The 18,240-nt window shown below is 47.5% G+C and overlaps 1 protein-coding gene across 3 annotated transcripts in view; it reads right to left on the bottom strand.

The window, feature by feature from the left end:
- Nucleotides 1-10,509, bottom strand: part of TJAP1 (tight junction associated protein 1) — a 40,588-nt gene extending 30,079 nt beyond the window's left edge. For 2 of the 3 annotated variants that reach the window (XM_039389470.1, XM_039389468.1), the window contains exon 1: nucleotides 9,305-10,507. The gene's annotated coding sequence lies outside the window, so the exon portion shown is untranslated. Of the gene's footprint in view, nucleotides 1-9,304 lie in introns of all 3 variants that reach the window. The other variant, XM_039389467.1, reaches the window with a different exon arrangement.
- Nucleotides 10,510-18,240: the final 7,731 nt, after the last annotated feature.

Raw genomic sequence — 18,240 nt, 5'->3', positions numbered from 1 at the left:
GTCAAAACTTGTGTCCACTGCCCATAGACACAGATCTGATCTTCACTGTACACTATTCTCCCCATACAGCACTGACACCTGGTCACTTTAGTGATTAAGAGAAGAAAAACTCAGTGTACAAAAATCCAAGACATCAGGTAACCTCTCGTCTCAGAACCTCACCATTTTAGAGTTGCAAACAGACTCTATGCTCTAGTCAGAAAAAAACACTACTCCTCCTTTATGTGGCACTCCTACAAATCCCAAAGCTTTCCAAAGAATTCACAGTTCCCAAATATGAAGTTACTCTGATTGGAAAAAGATGATGATGCCTCAGGAGGTGAAACTGTCAACAGAATTCTCAAGTCTGTATTGTGAACCCCCCACATTCTGAATCTGTACTTACTTTGTGCAATATAATTAAACACTACCTCACTCCTAAAACCCCTAAAAATCCATGGCCCAGTGCTAAGGGCCAACTCTGACACTGTGCTCTCTCAGCACCAAGCAGGAAAGCCAACACTCTCAGGAGCACTGCTGTGAGAATATTTCCAACTCGAATCTAGCAGACACAGAACAGTGTCAGGAAATTCAGAGAGCACCAACTAAGGGCTGACACACTGTAACCTCTGGGGAACCTGAAAGGGAAAACTCGAGAAACATGCAGATGCATCTAGCAAGTTGACGGAGCAGGGATGGTTTATAAGGCTGTGGCCCAGCTACTCCACACCCTACATGTGCATTTCAAGGCCCTCACAGAGGGGAAAGATATTAAGTAACAACAACAGACCAGACTAGGTCCAGTAGACTTTCCTATGCCCCTTAAAATTCAGGGTCTCGGGCTACCTATTCCCTTCTAAGCCAGTAAGGTAAGCTGCAGCAGTAGCTCCAGTACTTGGAAGAAAGAGGCATGGAAGACCAAATTTACCAATAGATTTATATCCAAAGATATAAATAGAAGCCTGGCAGGATTTACAAAAGCACTCAGACAGATTAGGTGTCTAAATCACTGCACGCAGAAGAAAGGGCTTCTCCCCTTCTAACCACTCCATACCTCTCCAACCCCAGCCACCACAAGAAAACCCATTTCAGAGAGGACGGAAGCCCCTGTTGCTCTACATGTTGCCAAAGGCCATCCCTGTGCAATCCACTTGGATGGTGACGGCACCCAAACTCCCACAAGTCTCAACAGTGCAACCTGCAATGGCTACAGCTCTCACAGAATGTAGGTCTGCCTGTTTCCCAGAATAGGAGCTGCCTCTTCAGCCTCTCCTTTCCCTTCCCCCACTACATCTTTACTTTTCATAGACTTAATACTGTTTCAAGGTACCCTCATCCTGCCACTGGTGGGCGGGTGAGTGGGGGAAAGGGGCCCTTTATAATTGTAGTGTTGCAATCTGCCAGCCCGGCCAGGCAGCCTGTTCCCGCCTGCACTGTATTAAATACCTTATAACTGATTACACCCCCATGGGGCATGATTAGCAGTCTTCAGAGAACAAAGTCTACTTTCATAAGAATAAGAACAGACACGTACTGCTAACCTACTACACAGCTGGGCAGGTGAGGAAACAGAGAAGAAAGGAGGGGGGGGAAGAGTTAACTGTACTGCTAACTCTGTTCCTTCCTTCTCTCCCCTATCCCAGCTGTCTAAGTTGAGACTTCCACTGCCCTTAATACTGGTACCCTTCAGACCTACCCCACAAGATTCAGGTAACGTAAGCTCATAAACAAACTGCTGCCTGTGGAAATCAGGCAAAATCCTAATCTGGAGAGGTAAGGCCTTGAGGCAAGCAGATTGAGCTTTGCTCCGAGTGACAGCAATTCCTTCACACCAATTCCCAAGAAAAGGGAAGGGTGAATTCCAAGTGCAGCAACAAAAACAAGAAGGAAGGAAAGCTTGAAATACGATCACATACCCACACCCCCCTCTAACCTCTGTATACCTCTGGAAAGTCGAAGTAACAGCAAAACACCTAATTCAATCTGGAGGTTAACAGTTCCCCAGGTGATTATTTTTTCTTGTGGGGAGAGAGAAGGCAGCAAACAGGAGGAAAGCCCTCTCCCTCCGAGATAGGTAACAGGGATCCCCAAACATGCACAGTCCATATGCATCGCCGCAACAAAGAACCAACCCGATGGAAACTTAGCCAATCTGACATGAAATGACCTACAGCTCATTAGCAAAGTGCCTTTCCAAATCTCAAAATGCCCACACAAACAGCCACAAATATATTTGGTGCTATCTGGCCTCCACCTCCGCAAAGCACAAAGATTCAGACTGTACAGCCTTTCACCAAAAGCAGTAAGAAAAATGGAGGCAACTCCAATACTAAAACAAGCCGAGGACAAGCCCTTCTAGCTACTCTCCAAACCTACAACAGAGGAGAGCAGAAAGCTCCAGAAAAATGGTCTTATTTGAGATGCCTGTGCAGCAGCTTCAACAAAAGAGTGTCCTAATTGTGTTGTTTCAGAAACAAATCACCTGCTTTACCCAGAGCCCACTGGCCTTGCCTATGGCTCCATGGATGTTCATGATACCGTCTGGAAGCACTTGTGTTCAGCTGATGCCTCTAGAAGGGGGCACCTTGCTGACACATTCCACCCAGATTCTTACCCAACCCACCCAAGAAAGGATTTGTTAATGAGAAACCAACCCAGCTGAAAATGATCTACTTATATCTGCTTTACTCAGCAGTTGGTCCTTCAGCCAGCACGTAGGAGATCTCTGAACTGTACTGTTCAGTCTCATCTGTACAGCAAAATCTGCATATTCTCTTCATTACAGAAAGAATTGAAGACACCAACTGACTTTAGGCTCTGATGTCCTCACCACTATGTAAAGCATCAATACATTTAGAGTTACCAAACAGGCTGTGCTTTCAGGGTTCGGATAAATGGGAGCTTTCACCATAAACACAAGTTAGTCATTAGAATCTCCAGGAGGTAATTTAAATTATCGCAGCCAGCACAAAAATAGTTTTACTTTGGGAGCTGAAAGTTGCAAAGCTATAATAAATCCAAGTAGCACAGTAAAACTTCTTATAAAAGCTTAAAATTAGTTGTGAAGCCCCAGATGGCCTTGCATATAATTTGATTCTGCTATCGTGGGTTAGCAAAAGGGAAACCGTTCTTTACACTGTAAAAAAAAGACCCAAAAACTCTATCACCCTTCAGCTCCTAGGAGACAGAAGAGGTAGGCTTACATTTTGTGCCTATATATTTGTGTAAAATACATAGAAATAATAAATAAATAACTAAAATTTAAAAACCACACAGCTAACAATGACTTGTTTAACCCCCACTGTACTGGGCAGCTATCAATCAGGTATCTGAGCTCCAACTGGAGCACTGCAATCCAAACCTCTCCTGGCTGCTGTACCCTCATGGATACCCTGCACCCACCCCCCACTCCCAGAGTAAATTGCCTTCCACTGCATGGAAGCACTCCTGCTATTCTGACACTGGCATTTGCCACCAGAGCAAGAGATCCTAATTTAGCCCCGCACGGGCCTTCTGCAAACTGCTAATCCCCTGTACACAGCTGTTTTTCAAATGTACGGGCATGAGCAAACCATAAACGATTTATGGCGCGTGGCAGGAAGACTCCTGGCTCCCTGCGTGGGCGGGGTTTTGGGACAAGATCATGCTTGGACTAATGTTTATATTGCAAGTTGTCAGTCAGGTAGTAAATCATCTCCGGAGCTGCACAGTAACACAGCTCTCCCCATCCAGCTGGGGCCTCGATGACACTGAATTCCGTTATAGCCATTTCAGATACACCTGGATCCTGTTTGCAAAGGCATCATCTAATCAAGGAAAAATGGGTACACTTATCAAGTAGACTCCACCAAAATTCTGCAGCCCAGCGAGGGTGATTTGCTTTCAGGAATCAATCCAAACTGGTACGAGATATTTGCCAAAAATGACACTCCGTGCTAGTCCTAGAAGAAATTGGATTGAGTGCCTACGCAGACATTTACTATCAGAGTGTATCACCAGCAAAATGCAGCTACCAGCAAAAACCCTTCTGAGCAAAGTTTTCATTTCCCAGTATTCACATAACCATAGTGCAAGCAATGCTTAGAAATTAAATAATAGAAGGCAAGTAAGTATATTTTGCACACTTTAGTGCAGGAGACACTTTCTGCTCAGAAAAATAAAAGCACTTAAAGGCAGGATGTAAACTTGAAGTCCATTCTCAAGAAAGGTCACTTAAAACAATTCTAATTTTAAACAAATATCCTGTCATTTTCCTTTATTTTCTTTTCCCCCATTTGAAAGGAATGTTCCCACAATACACTGGGTATGGATCTCCCACAGATAAAAGAGAAGGGGGAAGAGTTCTCAATAAGGAAAAAATAAAACATAAAAATACACAAGAAAAACACTAGGATTATCTGCAATCACTTTTCAGTTATGTGAGATACACTGAATTTCAAGTCATCTTCCTAGAATATTTTTAACCTTTCTGTTGGGCAGCAGCAGAGTCCTCACTAATGAACAGCAAAGCTGCAGGAAGAAATCTGATTTAGGAGACAGAGCAGCAAAGCATCTTTGGAAACTGTAGAAAGCTTCTGCAGCAAGACATAATGCCAGTTACCCTGAGTAGCATATGCTAAAACAATGGTCAAAAAACTTACAGCCACAATGATTATCTAATTATTATCTTGGGAAAATAACTTACAGTCTTCTGAAACAAATGCTATAAAGTAAAACTTGTGTAAGGCTTTTTATGAGCCTACATGTAATTCCTCAATAGTCAGAGAAACAACCTCATCTGTCCCTTTTGATTTCAGATCCATTTGTGCATGAGTGTTACATTAACACAGGAGGACAACTGAGACCTAAAACACAAGAGTAAGAATATCCAGTTAGGACTCCTACAACATTGCCAAAGCCAGCTTTAGCACAGAGACAAAATACAAATGTAGAACTCAACTGAACACAGAGCAGTCACTGTGGGACTTCTAGTTCTGAATTTGCTGATTCTTAGAAATCAAAAATTTAAACCAGTACTCTCTTGTCACCAGCAGCTGGTCAGATCCTCTGTGCCTAAAAACCAGTCTAACCCCTGGAGGAAACCTTACTTTCCAATCCTGACCCATTTCACTTTCTCAGCAGCACAAAACTTTTGTGAACATCACTAACCCTTTACTCATAGCTGTTAGGCCTGCCACAAAAGGTTTAGGTTTCACCCTAAAGCACATGTTGTTCCCAGAAAAGCCCATAGGGACAGTATCCATACAGGGATCTTCAGCTTTGCACGACCTGCTCCTAGCTCTGAAAATCTCCACACACACTCTTTCCTTCAGGAGTTCCCCTTGCATTTAGGCATACGTTACAAAACCACACCTTTTTATATACATCTCCATGCCAGTGCCATTACCTTTATTGGCCTATGCATCAAACTGAATGTACACCTACTTGATCAAGCAGCACTGACGATTTTCCTGATCTACAGATTGGACATGAGCAGAGGACACAGACTGTGTCTTCACAGACTTGAGTACATTGAGACTTATGCTACAACTAACTAGAACTCACCTGAACAGTCTTAAAGCCCTGCCTTCCAGACACCTTCCAAAGTCCACTACAAGACTGCAACGTGGAGAGGTCAAACTCCACACATTCTTTTCCCTTTTATGAGCAAAGGCAAGAAGCAGAAAGCACTTTGCCTGAGCACTCAGCACGAAGAGACAACAGCTACATGTCTTCACATTCATCAGTAAGACAGCTCTCATCTATGGACTGCACTATCTTTCCCAGAACTCTGCTCTTCATCAGCTTAAAATCCTCCAGTACCAGGTCTAACCAGAGCAGCTGGAGCGCTTTGTGGATTTGTTGTTTGGCTGGTGGCTTTCGATTTTTTTCCCTAATGCAGTTATCACAAAGGCAAGGTCAGTGAGCAACCCAACACAGCAAATAAGTGTGATTCAACACCTTGCCCCTGACACAGGCCAATACATAAAGGTGGTTTAGCAGATGGAGCGAGAAGCCTTAGTGGAAAATTATGGAACACATTGCCCTTTCTTCAAATCTTTAACTGTTAAGAGATTGGGCTATGTCTGAAAAAATATACCTTCTAAAACAAGTTCTTTAGCTAAAGCAAGTCTGAACATTTCCACTCATAAATGCTTGATCTTTTCTGAATCCTGCTCAGCTCTTAGCCTGAGTGCTATTATGTGGTAGTGAATTTCCACAGATTAGACATCATGTGAAAATACTTTAAAATCATTATTCAGTTTGATGCCTATCAGTTTCACTGAATTGCATTCACCTCAACTGAAGAATACATTCCAGCTCCTTCACCTCTGCACAGAAGTCTTCCTCAGGCTTGGCACCCCGCAGTGTTGAAAAGCAGAGGAAAACTGAGCCCACCCAAGTGATGCTTATTCTACATTCCTACCATTGCAATGCTATTCTCACACTCCTACATGGCCTTCCCCATCATTTCCTTCCTAAGCACAGCTCCCAGGAGGACACTCCCAAGAGGATGGCTCATGTAATTCCAGATATGAAACAGCCCGCAAGATGCTGCATTTGTCCCTCTCTGTCTGTGCATATGAGCCATAAAACCACACATCAACTTCCTGACAATGAAGAGAACAGTTTCCAAGTCTGGAACAAAGGAGCAAAAAAGAGAAAATATTAATTTAAATCAAAAAGATTCAGTGAGACAAGGTGTTATGTGAGAGAAAACAAGCAAAAAGCTCATAGGAAAGGAAAAACTGTGAGGTCTCAGAGTGCCCACCTGCCTTAAACAAGGCAGGGTCTGACTTGCACTCCACAGCAACTTCACCACACGGGACAGTGGATCACACAGGGGTCTGCTTCATTTTGAAGTCATGGCCTGAAATATCTTTTTCATCTCACATCCACCAAGCTTTACTAAAGCATTCAACACCACAGTATCCAAGCATCCATACACTAACGGATTCATCCTCAAATCCCCAGTAAGACGGGCATTAATCATATTTTCCAACCAAAGATAGCAGAGCGAGAAACAGTAATGATCTGAACACACTCACACAGCAAATATGTTGCAGAAATTAGGTGTTCTTCTGACCACAGTGTCATCCTTCCCCTCCAACGAGCTGTAAAGATACTTCAATTTTAAAAAGTAGCACCCTTCCTACTACAGTTACAGACCCAGCCAATCTAGATCTAAGGAAAAGCCCTCAGGTAGGGGAACTGGCAGGGAAACAGGATGGAAGATTTCACGCCCTAAGGCATTAGCCCTGTTTGCATAGATTACACACATAGTTCCTCTGCAGTCCTGCGTAAAATGAATTTCAGAGAGGATCGTATTTACCCAGTAACTGGTGATTTGAAACACACACAGCTAGCATAAATGCCAATGGGCATTCATTCTCTCCAAAGCTCAGGGTGTCACACAGAAAGGAGATATCTTCCCAACCAAAGCCCTCAAGCAAGGAGACGAATATATCCAGCTTCAGGACCTTAAATTTACTCTCAAAGCATTAACCGAGTCTAACAATTGAGAAAATCTGCTCTGTTATGACAATTCCAGTTCTCAACAAGCCCAGTTAAAAGAGCAGAGATGAGTCAAAAAGGTGTCAAGCCAGACTCTCATTTTTCAGTGTAGGAATCCTACCCTCAATCTGTATCACATGCAAGCTCATTTGAGACCCTTACATGTTGTATTTCTCCTAGTAACATGAAAGACAAAGAGTTATTAGCCACCACTACATTATTGTTGTCACTCCATGCTGTAGAAGCAAGGCCATTGATAACAAGTACACGACATGGTTATTTCGCCAGGATCTAACCTCCAGAACTATTTCTTGGGATGACACTGTGATATGGTGAAACATGGAAATCTGAGAGTCTAGTTTTCTGTGAATCCTCCATAAAACATAGCAGACGTTTTAGCAGGTTAGGCAGCTCACCTTCAGAAAAATAATCAGCCTTCAGGACTCACAAGCATCAAATCCACTTCAAACAACCACGAAAAAATACAGTTGCATTTTACTAAAACTTGTTTATTTTGCTACTGTTCAAACAGCCTTCTTCACTTCTTTAAAGATGTTTTATAGGCCACACCAGGTGCCACAAACCCTTTCTCCAAGCCAGCTCTGGTACCATTCAGGCTAGCACGCTGACCAAAAATCATTCATTACATCTGACTTGATTAGTTCTGCTCTGGGACAAAAAGCAGGCAGACTTGCAGAGGAGTACACCTCTTTCAAGGCTATAGTCTATTTCCCCTACATGCTACACCACATGATTGTATTTAGAGTGGATGGTGGAGATAAGAATTCAGGTTTGTTGGCTGCAAAGCAAGTGACTTAGCAGGAGCCAACAAACAACTTGAAACAGACTGGAAAAGCACGCAAGGTCATCTTTAGTTCAGAAAGCTGGTTCGAAGAGGCAACAGGTCTTGGCATGCAACTCATTGCCTCCTGACCCAATGTCTTGTTAATATTAAAGATGAAGATAGCCATGGGTTGCACTTTGGAACTCTGCTGGCCCTGCTAAAATGCATTCCCATGATTTCAAGAGCACTGGGTGCCTCAGAAGGAATGAAAACCCAAAAGCTCCTGATACCACAGCTAAGACCTGGTAGCTTAAATGCAGATTTAACACCCAGAAGCTAAATCATACTGTATGCCACGCACTGCTGAGATATATGTGCTTTCTGCAGTGATTCACCAGAAGGTGAAGAAAAGAGAAAGGAATTGTATTAAATGTGACTTGACAAGTAACTGAAAGGTATGATCCAAAGACCAACTGCTGGGTATCAAACAACTGCACCTCTAAACTGGATCTCAGCAGTGAGTTTGGGAGAGGACAGAAAGGCCAGTGGTATATCTGCATCACCCATCAGGGAAACAGCTACAGTACGGGTGGAAAAAACAATGTGGTGGAAGAAATAACCTGACAGAACAGACTGGAACCACCTAATTTTGACATCGCAATTATTGCAAAAGCAGGTTCCTCAGGAAGGATTTAATTTGGATTACGGCTGGGCAGACCTCTTTTGGATTATATAGAGAGCATGGCTACTTCGGCACCAACAGAGCAGGATTTAGGCTGCTTCTCCAGGTGGCATGTAAAGAGCAGTGGCTTACAACTTTAACTGAACTTCTCTTCCCAGGTACTCTTACTGAATTTCTCAGGGTCACTCCCATTTCACTGACAACCCAGCCTCTCAATTCTGCCAACACAGGCCTACTATGATGCAGAGAACACCAGAGAGGGACAGTGTTTCAGGTATGCAGTTCACATATTATCAAAAAATTCGAGTAGTGGGACCAAAAGCACGCAGTCTGACTCAGCATCAACTCATTTCTGGCTTTCTTACCTGCTGTCTGATGCTTCAGCAAGGATTCATTGCTTCATCTTATGTAGGCCCTTTATCCCCGTTCCTTCTCTGAATCTGTAAAACAGAGATGCATACCTCTGAAAAGCTTTCACTGGCACAGAACTATGTACACGTGATGGATGATTCTTTTCAGTGGACAACATCCACCTGGCATCTCTCCGATCTAGGTCACTCTCAGCCTTGCCAGACTCGCACATCATTTGCACACCCCAACACCTACCAGTGCAACCTCCTGTCCACCTAAAAATCTGTGTATTAGCACTCAGTGTTTTACTGTGCTCCATGTAGAGTGCTCCAGCTTAGAGCTAGATGCAGTTCAGTATTTACTGTACATATGCATTCCTTTAAAGTCTTTCCACGTTCCCAGAGGTTGATTACTAGTCCTACAGCAGGAAGCATCCCTTGCACTACAGAGAACGTTCAGGCTGGTAGAGAATTTCCCATTAACCCCTGCTGAGCCTGACACCAGAGGAGTGCTGATTCTTCCCTTCCAGCCCTGCCTCTGCCAGTTATATTCTGGTTCTTTTAACATACATGCTGGCCCAGACTTGTTCCACTTTGCAGTTCCTACCCCAGCAGCGCTCCCAGCAAGGATACTGCCTTCTCACCCCCCATGCCCCCTAATTCCCCATCACCCAGACACGGCTACACCCTGCGTGGTCCAGGTCCCGCTTCCCTGCCCGCGCTGCTCCCTGACACAGGTCCCTCCCCGTGAGGGAGAGCTCCCTAATACCCTGATGGCTGAGGAAGTGACTATCACCCTTCCCCACGGGGACCGTCCCTTCCCCGGGTCCCAGGCTGTTGCCTCAGCGCCCTCCGGCACCCGACCCCCGCCCCAGCGGGCTGAGCCCTCCCTGCCCGCGGTGCGACCCGCCCGGACCCGCTGTCCTCGGGGCACTGCACAATTCCTCGCCACACACGTGGGTAGGAAGGCCCCCCCACCCCACCGCCCGAAGCCCGCCCGGGAAGGCCGGAGCGGCCCGGGGGCGCAGGGATCCCCGCCCGGGGCTCGGTCTCCAGCCGGTCGCGTTCGCCGCTCCCCGCCCCCGGAGCCCCAGCCCGGCTCTGACCCGGTTGGGCTCGGCTCTGCCGGGGGTCCCAGTGACTTTGCGGCCTGTTCGGCCCCGGATCGGCCCCGCCTCGGGCCCGCCCCAAACTTTGCCCCCGCCCGGCCCCGGCCCCGCTCTCTCGCCTCAGGCCGCCATTTTGCTGCGGGGCACGCCGGGTAATCCGGCGGAATCCCCACGCCGCTGCGCGCCTGCGTCATCGGGCGGCACGCGCGGGGGGCGGGGCCGGGGCCGGGCGGGGCGCGAGTCGGGCAGTCCTGGCAGCGCGAGGGGCGGGGGGGCGGGAGTCGCGCGGCAGTGCCGGGTTGGGCTCCTGGCGTTGCCCACGTGCCCAAACTGCAGGGTCCAGGACCAGCTCCTGCCCCTTCCCACCTACCCCGGGTTAGGAGAAACACCTTGAGGGGGCGGAGGGACAGAACCTTCCAGTGTCAGGGCGAGGGCCCAGGATCAGCTCCTGCCCGTTCCTACGTGCCCCGAGTTCCAGTGTCCATGATCAGCTCCTGCCCCTTCCTATGTGCCCAGGTTCTGAGAAACACGCTGACGGCCTGGGGCGTATCCCAGCCTGTCACTAGGGAAGTACAACCCCAACCGTAGGGCCAGGGAAGGAGAGGGAGAGAGGAGGAGAGTAGTAAATGGAAAAATCTACCCAAAAGCCCCCAAGGACAACTATGTTCTTCTTAAAGGAGAGGAGCTGAGGACAGTGTGTACCTGTCAAAAGCTAGTCAAACCCTGACAAATTTGGGAATGTGCTTTAATATTTATTTACAAAATCTTCCACTATATTTTTCTAATCTTGGAACTTTGAAAAGTCAATGCATTTTAATTTTGAAATCAAACCAGTCCATTTATTCCATTCTGAGCTCAGCTGGGTACTTCTTCCATTGCTTCTCATGCCTGGTGCATAGACTTACCTCTGCTTCTATCCTTTCTTTCACAAACATCTCATGAATAGATTATACACACAGTAAATAATGGAGCCTAGTCCAGAGGGAATTTGTCCAGTCAAAAAAAGTCCCGATAGTATTTGTATGACGTTCTTCAATGTACTGCTACATTTGCAAAGCCTTCAGATTTGCATTCAGGTAGTACCACCCTCACAGCATTGCAAACTCTGCCCAAATGGTCCCCTCTCTTACACAATAAAAGACAGGTGCTCAGCAGGACCCCAATTCCATGACCTTGGGAATATTGTGCAGAAACGTCTGCTGTGCACCCAGCAAGTGCCGTCTGCACCACACCACACGTCAGCCAGGGATATTTCAAGAAAGCCTTCGGTCCTTGTGCCCCCATAAATTCTCCAAATCCTCCCTGTGCTGGAGTCGGATAACAAGCAGAAGGACAATGGCTCCAAGAATCCAGGCTGCCCATCTGCTCTGCACTTCCAGATTCTTGCTTCCACAGCACCAGCTGATGAAATTTTCATAGCTGATGAGGTTTCTCATTTCCACCGGCCCTTGCTGCCTTGGAGCCTTCACAGTTGTGGCCTGTTCAGGTTTCCGTGGGTGCGCACCGATGGCAGCAACCATGAGAGTACTTTGCTTTCTTTTGGTGACTTGTCGGAGTAGGATCTTCAAGCTTTTTGCAAGCCTAGGTGAAATAAGCCCTGCAGGAAGAAGAGTTGGATTTTCAGATGGTCTTGTCATTCACTGCTTCCATTAAACTCAGCTCTTCTCAAAATCAGATCCCAAGGTCAGACTGCCAAAGGGAGACAGGAACTGGACTTGAGCTGGCTGAGCACCAGTCACCTGCTCTGAGCACTGAAAAACACTCTTTCCTCAGATCCCAAAGGCCTTGATTCCCAATCCTTCTCCCTCTCCACATACATCTACCCTGCCTTTCCCTATATCCGGTATGCTTGTGAGCTGGACTCACCACTGCCCTGAGCCCAGAGATGTGGCATGATGAGGAAGCATGACGTTAGGTTACATTATATTCATTTATATAACACCATTAATACCAAAGTGCAGCTCCCTGCTAGAGCCAGTTGCTCGCTAAAGCCTCTGAAGTTCAATTAACAAGCACCAGGTAATCTAACACTTGACTCCCAATAATCCTTTTATTTTAAGGGGCCTCTGGCGGATGTAAAGCCCTCAGCAAACAGTCCTGGAAGTACATTTGAGATTCTCTCAAATAACAGCTGAATTTATAACCCTTAGTGGAGAGCAGAGAGGAATCTCTTCAAAATACTTTCCAGCCAGCAGCACTTTATATAGACCCTTGTAACTGAATAAAAGGAACCCCTGGAGGGGCAGGTGCCACCCTGTGGAGGGACAAATCCCTCTTAAGTGCCTACAGTCTTGGCTAGTGAAAAAGCAGATGCCAGAATTAATGTCTCCCCACCAGAAGAAGGCAGTGCAGGCTTGGTCCTCTCAAGTTTCCCACCAAACCAGGTCAAGCAGGGAAGATGGTGGGTGCTGGACCACCCCTTGGTGGCTGCCTTGGAGGCTGTCACCTGCCAGACAGTTGCATCAAGTCCCATTTTCTCCAGCTTGGATGCTGCAGTGCTGAAGGGATATACTTAGGAAACACTTGCCTCCTCCACTGCTTCTCTAACTCCAGCTGCACAGAGGATTCCCCCGTAGACCTCAGCTGGCAAACCCTCAGAGGCTGAGCCCACCAAAACCAAAAAACTTGAGACTTATTTTGAGCAGAATTTTCACTCTGGGATATGCCAGCACAAGAGGAACTCAGCACCCAAAACTAACAGCATTTCAGGAACAATAAGATCAGTGAAACACAGCCAGCCTGGGACAGTCAAACAAGTCTGTGGATGCCGAATTGGAGAGCCAAATACATCCTGCCAGTATGCCTGGAGCATGCATCTACCAGAAAAAATACACCCCACCAATAAAACAGTTGCTAACAACATACACACGTGTATAATTCAGTCCATACCACTACATAAGAGTGAGGGTTGGGGCTTAATTTTAAGCTGAATTGAGATACCATACTCAAAAAAATCCTGGACTCTTTTCACAAGCAAACTCTTTGCTGTCAGGATCCCCAGCATCAGTGGCTGAAGAACAGAACTGTGCTGACCCATCCCAACCCAAAGTGCTGTTTGCCTTGTGGGACTGCCTAAAGGCACCCATCATGGTTGGGATGTAATTGTGCTGGGCACTGCACAGAAAAACAAGCAGACACAATATCCTGCCCCCGAGGCTTGAATCTCTGAACCTCTTGAATCTCTCTCAAAGCCTCTCTGGCAATACAGAATGGAAGACGAAGGCAGAACTGGAGAACAACAACAGAAATCCACCATTGCAGTACCCTGGCACTTGGCATGGCTGGGTGTTTTCATGCCATCACAGGGTTTGAGCAGGGCACGATGCACAGCTCACACTGGTATTTCTGACATACGTAGAGGCACTTTCCCCCAACCTGCATACTTGAAGAACACACTGCACATCAACACTTGCTCACTACAATTGCTGCCTCTGCATGTTTTGTGTATTTATAAATGAATATGTATAAAAATAGAATAAAATAAATATATATCAGTGACCCCTACTGGCCATTTCTAACTAGCCACAAAACAGTGCAGCAAACAATGAACTCTTGCCTCTTTCCCTGGTACAGTATTTCCATGTGGGGCAGGGAGCACAGGGCCTGGCAGTGGTGGATTTGCCACTCACTTTGTGCCAGCCGCATCACTCTTGGGAGCAGGCAGTTGAAACTGGGATTTTCTGACCTCAAGTATTTGGTTGTGGCATCCCACTCATTTCTCTGCTCACCACCAGCTCCACGCCACAATCCCAGCTCTTGCACATTGAGCCCTGCACAGGTGCCTCCAGCTTTCACTCTGCATGGCTCTGTGACCTTACACACTGTATTCTTCTAGAAAAATTCAGTTCCCAGCTGGAACCTACATCACAGATACCACTGCTCCTTCAGGTGAGCTCCCTGCAGAAGGAGCTACCCCAGCACTGCAGTTTCTCCTCTCAACAGCCTCGCCTGAGCCCCACCAACACTCACTGTAAAGCCTTCGCCCCAATGGGTGCTAAATCCAATATGAATGCTGCCGTGAAACAGAAACTGAAGGGCCCTCTCATGACAGTGACTTACCCTGGTGAAGGTGTGTAGAGAATACGCCCGACAGGCAGGATGGCTGCTCTAATGCAAGCAAAACCCCATGGGAAGCAAAGGCTGGAGTCACCGTGTCAGCCTCAGACCAAGACTTAAGGGGCTCTGCCTCCCTTCCCCTTCGTCAAAACTTGTTTAGCTCGTCATGCTAATACAGTGTTTGAAATAAACTGAGTTCAAAGTATGTGGACAGGAAGGGGGAGGATGTCTGACTGGAGCACATGGGGAGGTGGCGGAGGGGTTAGGTGTGACACTGGCTTTCCTCTGCATGTGCAGGCAGATGGGGCTTCATCCAGGTTTGAGCAGAGCGTTCACCCGTGTGCAAGGGGAGGACACAACACACTGGGGTGTTGGGGTTGGCACTTCACTACAGTACACAAATGGGGAGGGAGGTAGATGACCCCCCCAAGCCCTCTGAGGGCAGAGCAGGGACTCGCAGACTCTTTCAGGTAGAGGCACATAGCTGTGTGTTGTCTCTCGAGGAGCCCTTCTGCATGCCCAGCATACGCCTCCAACTCACACAGACATTTTTTTTTTGTGAAATCTGCAGCACTGCTCTCCCAGAGCAGCTCTCGTTGTTTATAGGGACGGGTCCAGGCAGGCCAGGGAGGAATTACCTTTCTCTAGGACACGCTTGGTGCTTGGCTGAGCACACTGCTTCTCTGCTTCACGGGAGCTGCTGAAGGCCAAGGAGACAGTCAGTCTGCAATTAGCCTCCCCCCCAACACTCGTCCACATCCCCTGGGGCTGCTAATTACGGACTCTTCTGTAGCCAGGGTTCAACTCTTTCTAAGCATAGGCCATAGTTTCGCAAAATGACCTTGAAATTCTCTACAACAGGCTTGCCTGCCAGGTTTCACTGCAAACACCAAGACATGCCAACCTCTGTAAATGCCCAGGAGCAAGCTCAGAGGCAAGCACCAAGGAAGCTCAAAAGGTTTGCTTCAAGAGTCTCCCATTAAATGCTTGCATGCTCCCAGTGAGATTAGGAGGTTTCATTGCTAGAGCTGCCAGCTGGAAAGGCAAAGGGAGACAGTATAGCTGAAGATGGGCTTCAAGGCACCCGCAGGTGTGTGCCAGCAAAGGAATGCCTGGCAGACATCTCCTTCCCATTCCAGTGCTTCCAGACCTCCTCTCAGCAGCAGGAGGCAGATGGGGGGAATGGGTACACCCCCTGAAGTCGATGCCCTTGGGAGAGCCCTGACATTAGCTGTCATACATGCTCTCGGAGGGAAGCCAGAAATCACAGGGCAAAACAAGATCCTACACCTTCTCAGTGAACTCATGTGGGTTCTTTGAAGGGGGGTTGACTCACCCTGTTGAGCTGTGGGGGCGCAGGTAAACGATCTTTTCTCTAACTGCCCTCCATATATACCTCCATCTCTTTCCTTCCTTCTTCAAGTCTAAGTCTTTTTGCCTCCAGTATTTAATCTTTCTTCCCCCCCCCTCCTCCCAGGGTGGCTTTGTCTTGTCTTGGATTGAACTACTTGGACTCAGGGAATCTGTATCTCAAAATAACGTGTGACTTAAGTTTACTTTTCCAGCTACTCACAGCAGGTTTGGAGGCTGTCAGGTACTCAGCCCGTTACAATGACACATGCATTCTCCCACACTCACAGGATCTGTTTTAATGGAGCAGCCCATCAGGCAGTCTGATTTTACCTAGTCCCAACAAAGTAGATGCCTCGAGGCCAGTGCAGGGTGCAGACCACCCCTCAGGAAGCAGAAGACGTGATGATAAGGGACTCCCTGCAGCTGGCTCAGAGAGGAGGAGAGGCAAGCTGGTGATCAGAGGCGTGGCTCTGAACATCTGGGTATCACCTTTCCCAGACATTTCAGCCACTACCAGAGTATCCATACAGTCCATCCCGCCTTGGCCTTGGTGATGGAAAATGTATGCTGGGCCACCCCTCTGTCCAGTGGATATGTATGGATGGTGCCTCCTCTTGCCCAGCGTCCTTCTTTTCCCGGGACTGGGTCGCACGGCTCAGGGGAAGGTATGAGCATTGCCCTGCACAAAATTACTGAAGAACCTGCCCATAAGCTGCTACTTATTCCATGGCCTAGAACTCATATTCAATGCCCTGGAGCAAGAGGGTTTATAGCTCTTTGGAGTTCATTTCTATTTATTCTCATTGTCTATATAAATGTCTAGTCAGGCTTTTTTAATGAATGCCTTTTCTTGTTACCCAGTGGCAATGAGTTACCTGGATCATCAGTATTTAGGATAAAAGCAATCCTCCCTGTCATTCATTTTGATTGCAGTTATTTCTCATTTTGCCTTATGTTCTGGCAGGTTGCAAAAGAAGCAAATAAAGGAGGCTCATGCCAAGCCTAGGCAGTGTTCTCAAGGACTCTGGGGTCACAGGGAATGTGACATTGGGCTTGGGTGGCATTCCTTGAGACTTTGGGAACACATAGAATACATCCTGGGGTAGCCCACGGTGGCTACCCTTAATGCAGTTCTGAAACGTAGGAAGGTGAATCCAAGGGCAACTCCCATTCACTGAGACACCCCTTGCAGAGCCACCAGGCTAAGGGAATTAGGTACTTCCCTTCCAGTGGCATTTCCAGTGGCTTCAGTCACCAGACTGAGGAAGGTTTGAAGGGCTTTTGGAGGCCGAGTGGCACTTTTGACACTAGACAGCAAAACTTAGGGCAGGATGACACAGGAATAGATTCACCAAGACCACAGCTTGTCCTTTTCTCCATCGTTCCCCAGATCTGCAACAACAGTTCCACTGTTGAGTGCACGTATTGTTGCCTGCCAGCTCCACAGAGTGGCAGATCATTGAGCTGGTGCAGATTAGGAGAGAAGAGCTACCTTCGACCTTCACCCTCTCCCTGCTTCTCTTTCGCTCGCCCCCTCCACTTCCCCGCTGAAGGCACAAACACCTACTGCCCATGGAAGCTATTTCTAAGCAATCCCGGGCATCTGGGGAATGAGGCTCTGAACAAATATTGGAGTGTGCGTGTGCAGAGAGTGCACACACATGCACACGCACAGCCACAGTGCTGCTGCAAAGTCAAATATAGACCTTGTGGAAGGGGAACAATGGCCGGGGTTGGGTTACATGGCTGTAGGGCCAGCGAGCTGCTGTTTGTTGTGGGCTGGGGTGGAATGGGAAAAGCAAGGGGGGTGAGATGGGGGAGAACATTTGTTTTAACCTAGAGACCCTGGGCTGGTGCCGTGCATAGGGCGGAGAGGGTGATCTGGAACAAGAGCTGAAGAGGATGATCATTTGAGTTGGCAGCTCAGAGGTGTTTGCAGTCTTTCTCCATTTGATTTGTGCTGCTTTTCTGCCTCCCTTGAGAGATTAGAGGGAGCAGGAAGGGGTGAATTTCTCTGAGATTCTGCACAGGGAAGAGGTTCTTTATCTCCTTGCTCCGGGGAAGGCTCCTCAGTGGAGGAGAAGAGGCAACATCACCTGTTCCCTCAGCCCAGCATCAGCTTCTTGCTCCTGATGTCTGGCTGCCTCCAAGGTGCAGGTTCCAGACGCCGGAAGAAAGAGAAGCAGCTCCAGCTGTTTTTGACAGGTAATTTCTCCCTCTGTCTGTGGGTGGTGATGGTGTGTTGGAAGGATGGCAGGGGATGGAGTCTGTGTCTGGCATGCATTGGAGGGGGAGACCAATACAGAGGTCACTCCAGTTCCCACTCCAGGTCCCTGCTTTGTGGGATTTCCTTCACCAGAGGGAAAAGCCGTAGAGGGACTCTTATGGCTAGGAAAAATCCTTCCTAATTCTGACCCAGCAGCTGTTCCATCT

The sequence above is a fragment of the Pipra filicauda genome, unplaced genomic scaffold (genome assembly GCF_003945595.2).
Source record: "Pipra filicauda isolate LSUMZ 115617 unplaced genomic scaffold, ASM394559v2 scaffold72_size3293161_pilon, whole genome shotgun sequence".
Classification (NCBI taxonomy): domain Eukaryota; kingdom Metazoa; phylum Chordata; class Aves; order Passeriformes; family Pipridae; genus Pipra; species Pipra filicauda.
Note: the sequence above shows the minus strand (reverse complement) of the source record. Positions and strands in the feature narration are given on the sequence as shown.